Source organism: Canis aureus, chromosome X (genome assembly GCF_053574225.1).
Source record: "Canis aureus isolate CA01 chromosome X, VMU_Caureus_v.1.0, whole genome shotgun sequence".
In the NCBI taxonomy this organism is placed as follows: Eukaryota; Metazoa; Chordata; class Mammalia; order Carnivora; family Canidae; genus Canis; species Canis aureus.
This window is the reverse complement of record NC_135649.1, coordinates 35,260,751-35,269,033: the sequence shown is the minus strand read 5'-3', so window position 1 is coordinate 35,269,033 and position 8,283 is coordinate 35,260,751.

Sequence of the window (8,283 nt, the reverse complement as noted above, 5' to 3'; positions counted from 1 at the left end):
GTATACTTAATGTTCACAACATGATGATTTGATATATGCCTATATTGTGAAATGGTTACCACAATACAATTATTTAACACCTGTCATGTTAAGTAAAATAAGCTAGAGAGAGAACGACAAATACTGTATGATCTATTTAAATGTGGAATCTAAAAAAAGTCAAACTCATAGAAACAGAATTGTGATTGCTATGGGCTAGGAATTGGGAGAAACAGGCATACATTGGTCAAAAGATATAAACTTTCAAATAAAAGATGAGTAAGTTTTAGGGATCTAATCTATAGACTATTGTTAATAATACTATATTAAAGACCTAAATGGGGATCTAATTAAATATTATATTAAAGACCTAGGGATCTAATATACATTCTATAGCTAATAATACTATATTATATTAAAGACCTAAATGTGAGACCTGAAGTCATAAAAATCCTAGAAGAGAACACAGACAGCAACTTCTTTTATACTGGTTGTAGCAACTTTCTAGATAGTCTCTTGAGGCAAGGGAGACAAAAGCAAAAATAAACTATTGGGACTACATCAAAATAAAAAGCTTCTGCACAGCAAAGAAAACAATCAACAAAACTAAAAGGCAACTTGAGGAATGGGAGAAGGTATTTGCAAATGACACATCTGATAAAGGGTTAATATTCAAAATATAAAAAGAACTTATAAAACTCAACAGCCTCAAAATGAATAATCCAATTAAAAATGGGCAGAAGAGGGGTGCCTGAATGGTTCAGTCAGTTAAGCTTCCGACTCTTGATCTCAGCTCACGTCTCGATCTCAGGGTCATGAGTCAAAGCCTTCTGTTGGACTCCAAGCTGGGTGTGGAGCCTATTTTTAAAAAATGGGCAGGGGCACCTGGCTGGCTCAGTGGTTGAGCTTTTGGCTCACGTCATGATCTGGGGGTCCTGGGATGGGGTCCTGGGATGGAGTCCTGCATCAGGCTTCCCATGAGGACCCTGCTTCTCCCTCTGCCTATGTCTCTGCCTCTCTCTGTGTGTCTCTCATGAATAAATAAATAAATAAAATCTTTTTAAAAATGGGCAGAAGACATGCATGGACATTTCTCCAAAGAAGACATCCAGATGGCCAACAGACACATGAGAAGATGCTCATCATCACTTACAGTCAGGGAAATGTAAATCAAAACTACAATGAAACATCACCTCACACATGTCAGAATGGCTAAAATCAACAATACAAGAAACCAGGTGTCGGTGAGGATGTGGAGAAAAAGGAATCATCTTACATCATTGGTGGGACTGCAAACTAGTACAGCCACTATGGAAAACAGTATAAACGTTCTTCAAAAAGTTAAAAATAGGGATCCCTGGGTGGCGCAGCGGTTTGGCGCCTGCCTTTGGCCCAGGGCGCGATCCTGGAGACCCGGGATCGAGTCCCACGTCGGGCTCCCGGTGCACGGAGCCTGCTTCTCCCTCTGCCTGTGTCTCTGAGCCTCTCTCTCTCTCTCTGTGACTATCATGAATAAATAAATAAAATCTTTAAAAAAAAATTAAAAATAGAACTACCTTATGATTCAGCAATCTCATTACTGGGTATACCCAAGGAATAAAGGAACACTAATTCAAAGAGATACATGTACCCCTATGTTTATTGTAGCATTATTTACAATAGCCAAGATATGGAAGCAGCCCAAGTGTCAATTGGTGACTGGATAAAGATGTTATATATATGTAATGGAATATTATTTGGCCATAAAAAGAATGAAATCTTGCCATTTGCAATGACATGGATGGAACTAAAGAATACAATGGTAAGTGAAATAAGCCAGTTAAAGAAAGACAAATATCACATCATTTCATTCATGTGAAATTTAAGAAACAAAACAATCAAAAGGAAAAATAAGAGAGAGAGAGAGAGAGACACTAAACAAGAAACAGATTCTTAACTATACAGAACAAACTGAGGGCCATCAGAGGGGAGGTGGGTGGGAGGGATGGGGGTGGAATAGGTGATGGGGATTAAGGAGGGCACTTGTGATGTCCATCAGGTGTTGTATGGAAGTGTTGCATCCCTAATTGTGTACCTGAAACTAATATTACAGTGTACATTAACTGACTGGAATTAAAATAAAAACTTAAAGGGCCACCTGGGTGGCTCAGTAGTTGAGCATCTACCTTTGGCTCAGGTTGTGATCCTGGAGTCCTGGGATAGAGTCCCACATCAGGCTCCCAGCAGGGAGCCTGCTTCTCCCTTTGCCTATGTCTCTGCCTCTCTCTCTTTATCCCTCATGAATAAATAAATAAAACCTTTTAAAAAATAAAACACTTAATGTTAGAAACACTTGAGTTCCTTTGCTCAAAATGCTGCTCAGGGTTCTCTAAAAAAGGAAAAAACTGAGTATTTGGAAATTATTGAAATTTAACAAATAAGATTAGAGAATTGAGAAAGGTGACTGGACAATGAATCAGTACGCAAAAGTAAAACAACTGCTAAAATGTATATGGAAAACAAATCTCATTTATAATAGAGACGATGATGGAACAGGAAGAAATAGAAAACCTGAACAGGCCAATAACCAGGGAGGAAATTGAAGCAGTCATCAAAAACCTCCCAAAACACAAAAGTACAGGGCCAGATGGCTTCCCAGGGGAATTCTATCAAACATTTAAAGAAGAAATAATACCTATTCGACTAAAGCTGTTCTGAAGGATAGAAAGGAACATAATACTTCCAAACGTGTTTTATGAGGCCAGCATCACCTTAATTCCAAAACCAAAGACCCCATCGAAAAGGAGAATTATAGACCAATATCCTTGATGAACACAGATGCAAAAATTCTCGACAAGATACTAGCCAATAGGACCCAACAATACATTAAGAAGATTATTCACCATGACCAAGTGGGATTTATCCCTGAGAGGCAAGGCTGGTTCAACACTTGTAAAACAATCAACATGATAGATCACATCAGGAAGAGAAAAAACAAGAACCATATGATCCTTTCAATAGATGCAGAGAAAGCATTTGACACAATACAGCATCCATTCCTGATCAAAACTCTTCAGGATGTAAAAAAAAAAAAAAACTCTTCGGATGTAGGGCTAGAGGGAACATTCCTCAGCATCTTAAAAGCCATCTATGAAAAGCCCACAGCAAAAATCATTCTCAATGTGGAAACACTTAGAGCCTTTCCCCGAAGATCAGGAACACGACAAGAATGTCCACTCTCACCACTTCTATTCAATACTCTCACCACTGCTATACTAGAAGTCCTAGCTTCAGCAATCAGACAACAAAAAGACATTAAAGGCATTCAAATTGGCAAAGAAGAAGCCAAACTCTCCCTCTTTGCAGATGACATGATACTGTGCATAGAAAGCCCAAAAGACTCCACCTCAAGATTGCTAGAACTCGGGATCCCTGGGTGGCTCCGCGGTTTGGCTCCTGCCTTCGGCCCAGGGCCTGATCTTGGAGACCCGGGACCGAGTCCTACATCGGGCTCCCTGCATGGAGCCTGCTTCTCCCTCTGCCTCTCTCTCTGTGTCTCTCATGAATAAATAAAAATCTTTAAAAAAAAAAGGTTGCTAGAACTCATACAGCAATTCGGCAGTGTGGCAGGATACACAACCAATGCCCTGAAATCAGTGGCATTTCTATACACTAACAATGAGACTGAAGGAAGAGAAATTAAGGAGTCAATCCTATTTACAATGGCACCCAAAAGTATAAGATACCTAGGAATAAACTTAACCAAAGGAGTAAAGGATCTATACCCTAAAAGCTATAGAACACTTCTGAAAGAAATTGAGGAAGACACAAAGAGATGGAAAAATATTCCATGCTCATGGATTGGAAGAATTAATATTGTGAAAATATCAATATTACCCAGGGCAATTTACACATTTAATGCAATCTCTATAAAAATACCATGGACTTTCTTCAGGGCGCTGGAACAAATCATCTTAAGATTTGTGTGGAATCAGAAAAGACCCTGGGAATATTGAATAGCCAGGGGAATATTGAAAAAGAAAACCAGAGCTGGGGGTATCACAATGCCAGATTTTAGATTGTACTACAAAGCTATGGTCGTCAAGACAGCGTGGTACTGGCACAAAACCAGACACATAGATCGATGGAACAGAATAGAGAATCCAGAAATGGACCCTCAACTCTATGGTCAACTAGTATTCGACAAAGCAGGAAAGACTATCCACTGGAAAGAGGACAGTCTCTTCAATAAATGGTGCTGGGAAAATTGGACAGCCATGTGGAGAAGAATGAAACTAGACCATTCTCTTACACCATACACAAAGATAAACTCAAAATGGATGAAGGATCTAAATGTGATACAAGCATCCATCAAAATGCTAGAGGAGAACACAGGCAACACTCTTTTTGAACTTGGCCACAGCAACTTCTTGCAAGATACATCCATGAAGGCAAGGGAAACAAAAGAAAAAGTGAATTATTGGGACTTCATCAAGATAAGAAGCTTCTGCCCAGCAAAAGAAACAGTCAACAAAACTAAAAGACAACCTACAGAATGGCAGAAGATATTTGCAAATGACCTCTCAGATAAAGGGCTAGTATCCAAGATCTATAAAGAACTTATTAAACCCAACAGCAAAGAAACAAACAATCCAATCATGAAATGGGCAAAAGACATGAACAGAAAATTCACAGAGGAAGACATAGACATGGGCAACATGCACATGAGAAAATGCTCCACATCACTGGCCATCTGGGGAATACAAATCACAACCACAATGAGATACCACCTCACACCAGTGAGAATGGGGAAAATTAACAAGGCAGGAAACCACAAATGTTGGAGAGGATGTGGAGAAAGGGGAACCCTCATGCACTGTTGGTGGGAATGTGAACTGGTGCAGCCACTCTGGAAAACTGTGCGGAGGTTCCTCAAGGAGTTAAAAATAGATCTGCCCTATGACCCAGGAATTGCACTGCTGGGGATTTACCCCAAAAATACAGATGCAATGAAACACGGGGACACCTGCACCCCGATGTTTATAGCAGCAATGTCCACAATAGCCAAACTGTGGAAGGAGCCTTGGTGTCCATCGAAAGATGAATGGATAAAGAAGATGTGGTCTATGTATACAATGGAATATTATTCAGCCTTTAGAAACGACAAATACCCACTATTTGCTTTGACGTGGATTGAACTGAAGGGTATTATGCTGAGTGAAGTAAGTCAGTTGAAGAAGGACAATCATTATATGCTTGCAGTCATATGGGGAGTATAAAAAATAGTGAAAGGGAATAAAGGGGAAAGGAGAGAAAATGAGTGGGAAATATCAGAGAGGGTGACAGAACATGAGAGACAGAGACAGAGACAGAACATGAGAGGGTCTGGGAAATGATCAAGGGGTAGTGGAACTGGAGGTGGGCGGGGGGCTAGGGTGACTGGGTGTCGGGCACTGAGGGGGGCACTTGACGGGATGAGCATTGGGTGTTATAATATATGTTGGCATATCGAAATCCAATTAAAAATATACAAAAAACTAGAATGGCAACAAAAATTAAATGCCTATGAATTAATTTAACAAGAATACATGAACTTTACAAGACAACTTTAAAATATTAATGACCACAAAAATAATTATTGAATAAATTTAAAGGCATTCTCTACTTTTAGAGTATAAAAGACACTCATAATGTTGTAATTTCACCTTAATTTTGTTTTAATTTCACCTTAAATTAATCATACCTTTAATACAGGTTAATAAAACACCAGCATTGGTGTGTCTAGGTGGCTCAGTTGGTTGTTTAAGCAGCTGCCATCAGCACAGGTCATGATCTCAGGGTCCTGGGATTGAATCCCACATCAGGTTGGCTCCCTGTCCAGTGGGGAGCATGTTTGTCCTTCTCCTGCTGCCCCTCCCCCAGCTTGTGCACTCTTTCTCTCTCTCAAATAATTAAATAAAACAAACCATAAACATGATAGTGAGACCAGCAAGATGAAAGAATAGAGGTCCTTGCCCTTGTTTCCTTATACCGACCTCAACTTAGCAGCACCTGAACCAAAATACCTTCATGAAAACTCCATAAAGCAGCTAAGGCATTGTATTAACCCTAGGTGAATGCAATGTTGACACAGTTGCACTGAAATAAATATGAGACTGTGACAATCATCCCTGCTCCCCTCCCCCCACCTTGTCAGGTATACCTCAGCTTGGTTCCTGGGTTCTCCCTCAAGGGATGGTGGGGGGATGAAGAGAAGTGTGAAATATGCACCCAAGGTTCTGGCTTTTTAGAGAGCTACTGGAGGGGCCAGTAGTTTCCAGCCTGACTTGAAGTACTAACAGAACTGGCAGACTGGGGGTGGGGGTGGGGAACAGCTGAAAGCATAGGAAGTTGAGAAAATCTTATTCTTTTTTTTTAGTATTCTATCCTTTTTGATGCAATTGTAAATAGAATCGCTCCCTTGATTTCTCTTTCTGATAGTTTATTAATGTATAAAACCACAACAGATTGTCATATATTAATTTTGGATTCTGTAACTCTACTGAATTAATTTATTAGGTCTAACAATTTTTTGATGGAGCCTTTAGGATTGTCTATATATAGTGTCATGTCATCTGCAAATGGTGACAGTTTTACTTCTTTCTTTTCAATTTGGAGGCCTTTTATTTCCTTTTTTTTTTTTTTTTTGGCTTAATTGCTGTGGTTAGAACTTCCAGTACTATGTTGCATAAAAGACGGGATCCTTGTCTTGTTTTTGATCTTCGAGGAAAAGCTTTCAGATTTTTACTGTTGAGTATATTAGTTGGGGGCTTGTCATATAAACCTTTGTTATGCTGAGGTATGTTCCCTCTCATGTTTTTTTTTTTTTTCGTAAACAGCTGTTGAATTTTGTCAAATGCTTTTTTCTGTATCTATTGAGATGATCATATGATTTTAATATTTCATTTTGTTAATGTGGTATATCACATTGATTAATTTGTGAATATTGAGCCATTCTTGCATCCCTGGAATCAATCCCACTTGATCATGGTGTATGTTACTTTTAATGTATTTTTAAATTCAGTTTGCTAATATTTTGTTGAGGATTTTTGCATCTATGTTCATCAGGAAAATGTCTTTTAAAAATATTCAAAATCTCCATTCTACAACAGATATTACTGGATAAATTGGATGTCCATATGGAAATAGTGTCTTTTGAGTTCTTTTTTTAAAGATTTATTTATTTATTTATTTATTTATTTATTTATTTTACAGAGAGTGAGGGTGGGGCAGAGACAGAATCTCAAGAAAACTCCCTGCTGAGTGTGGAGTCCGACACTGGGCTCAATCTCATGACCCTGGGATCATGATCTGAGCTGTAATCAAGAGTCAGATGCTTAACAGACTGAGCCACCCAGTCACCCCTGTACTTTGACTTCTACCTTACATCATACATAAATATCAAATATCAATTGCAGATAAGTTTAAGATCTAATAGTGAGAGGTTACAAAGTAAGTTTTTGTAGAAGAAGCCACAGGCCTTCTAGAAAGACAAATAGAAGTGACCTTGGAGTTTTCAAAGATTTCTTACACAGGACACAAAAACTGGTAGGTATAAAAGAAAAAAATGACAAGTAACAAACTGGGTTTTATTTTAATTGGGAAGATTTTTTTCATCAAAAAACACAAAAGGGTGAAAAAACAAGCTGATATGAAAGATAATATTTGTAATATTTTACAATATGCATTTGTCTTGAAAGTATTTGTATTCCGAGTATATAAATAAGCAGACGTCAATAAGAATGATAACATTCAAATCAAATTAAAAACATACAAAATACTTTAAACAGGCATTTCCCAATAGAATATAACTAAATGGTCAAAAAATAAATGGAGGGATCCCTGGGTGGCGCAGCGGTTTAGCGCCTGCCTTTGGCCCACGGCGCGATCCTGGAGACCCGGGATCGAATCCCACGTCGGGCTCCCGGTGCATGGAGCCTGCTTCTCCCTCTGCCTGTGTCTCTGCCTCTCTCTCTCTCTCTCTGTGACTATCATAAATAAATAAAAATTAAAAAAAAAAATAAATGGAGAGGTGCCTGAGTGGCTCAGTTGGTTAAGCATCTATCTGCCTTTGGCTCAGGTCATGATCCCAGGGTCCTGGGATCGAGCCCTGCATCAGGCTTCATGCTCAGTGGCAGGGTCTGCTTCTCCTTCTCTCTCTGCCCCTACATCCCTTGTGCTTGCTCTTTCTCTCAGATAAATAAAATCTTAAAAAAATAAAGCCATATCCAACAGTGGATAAATGTGTTTTTTTTTTTCAAGTAAAAGTTTTTTTTTTAATTTATT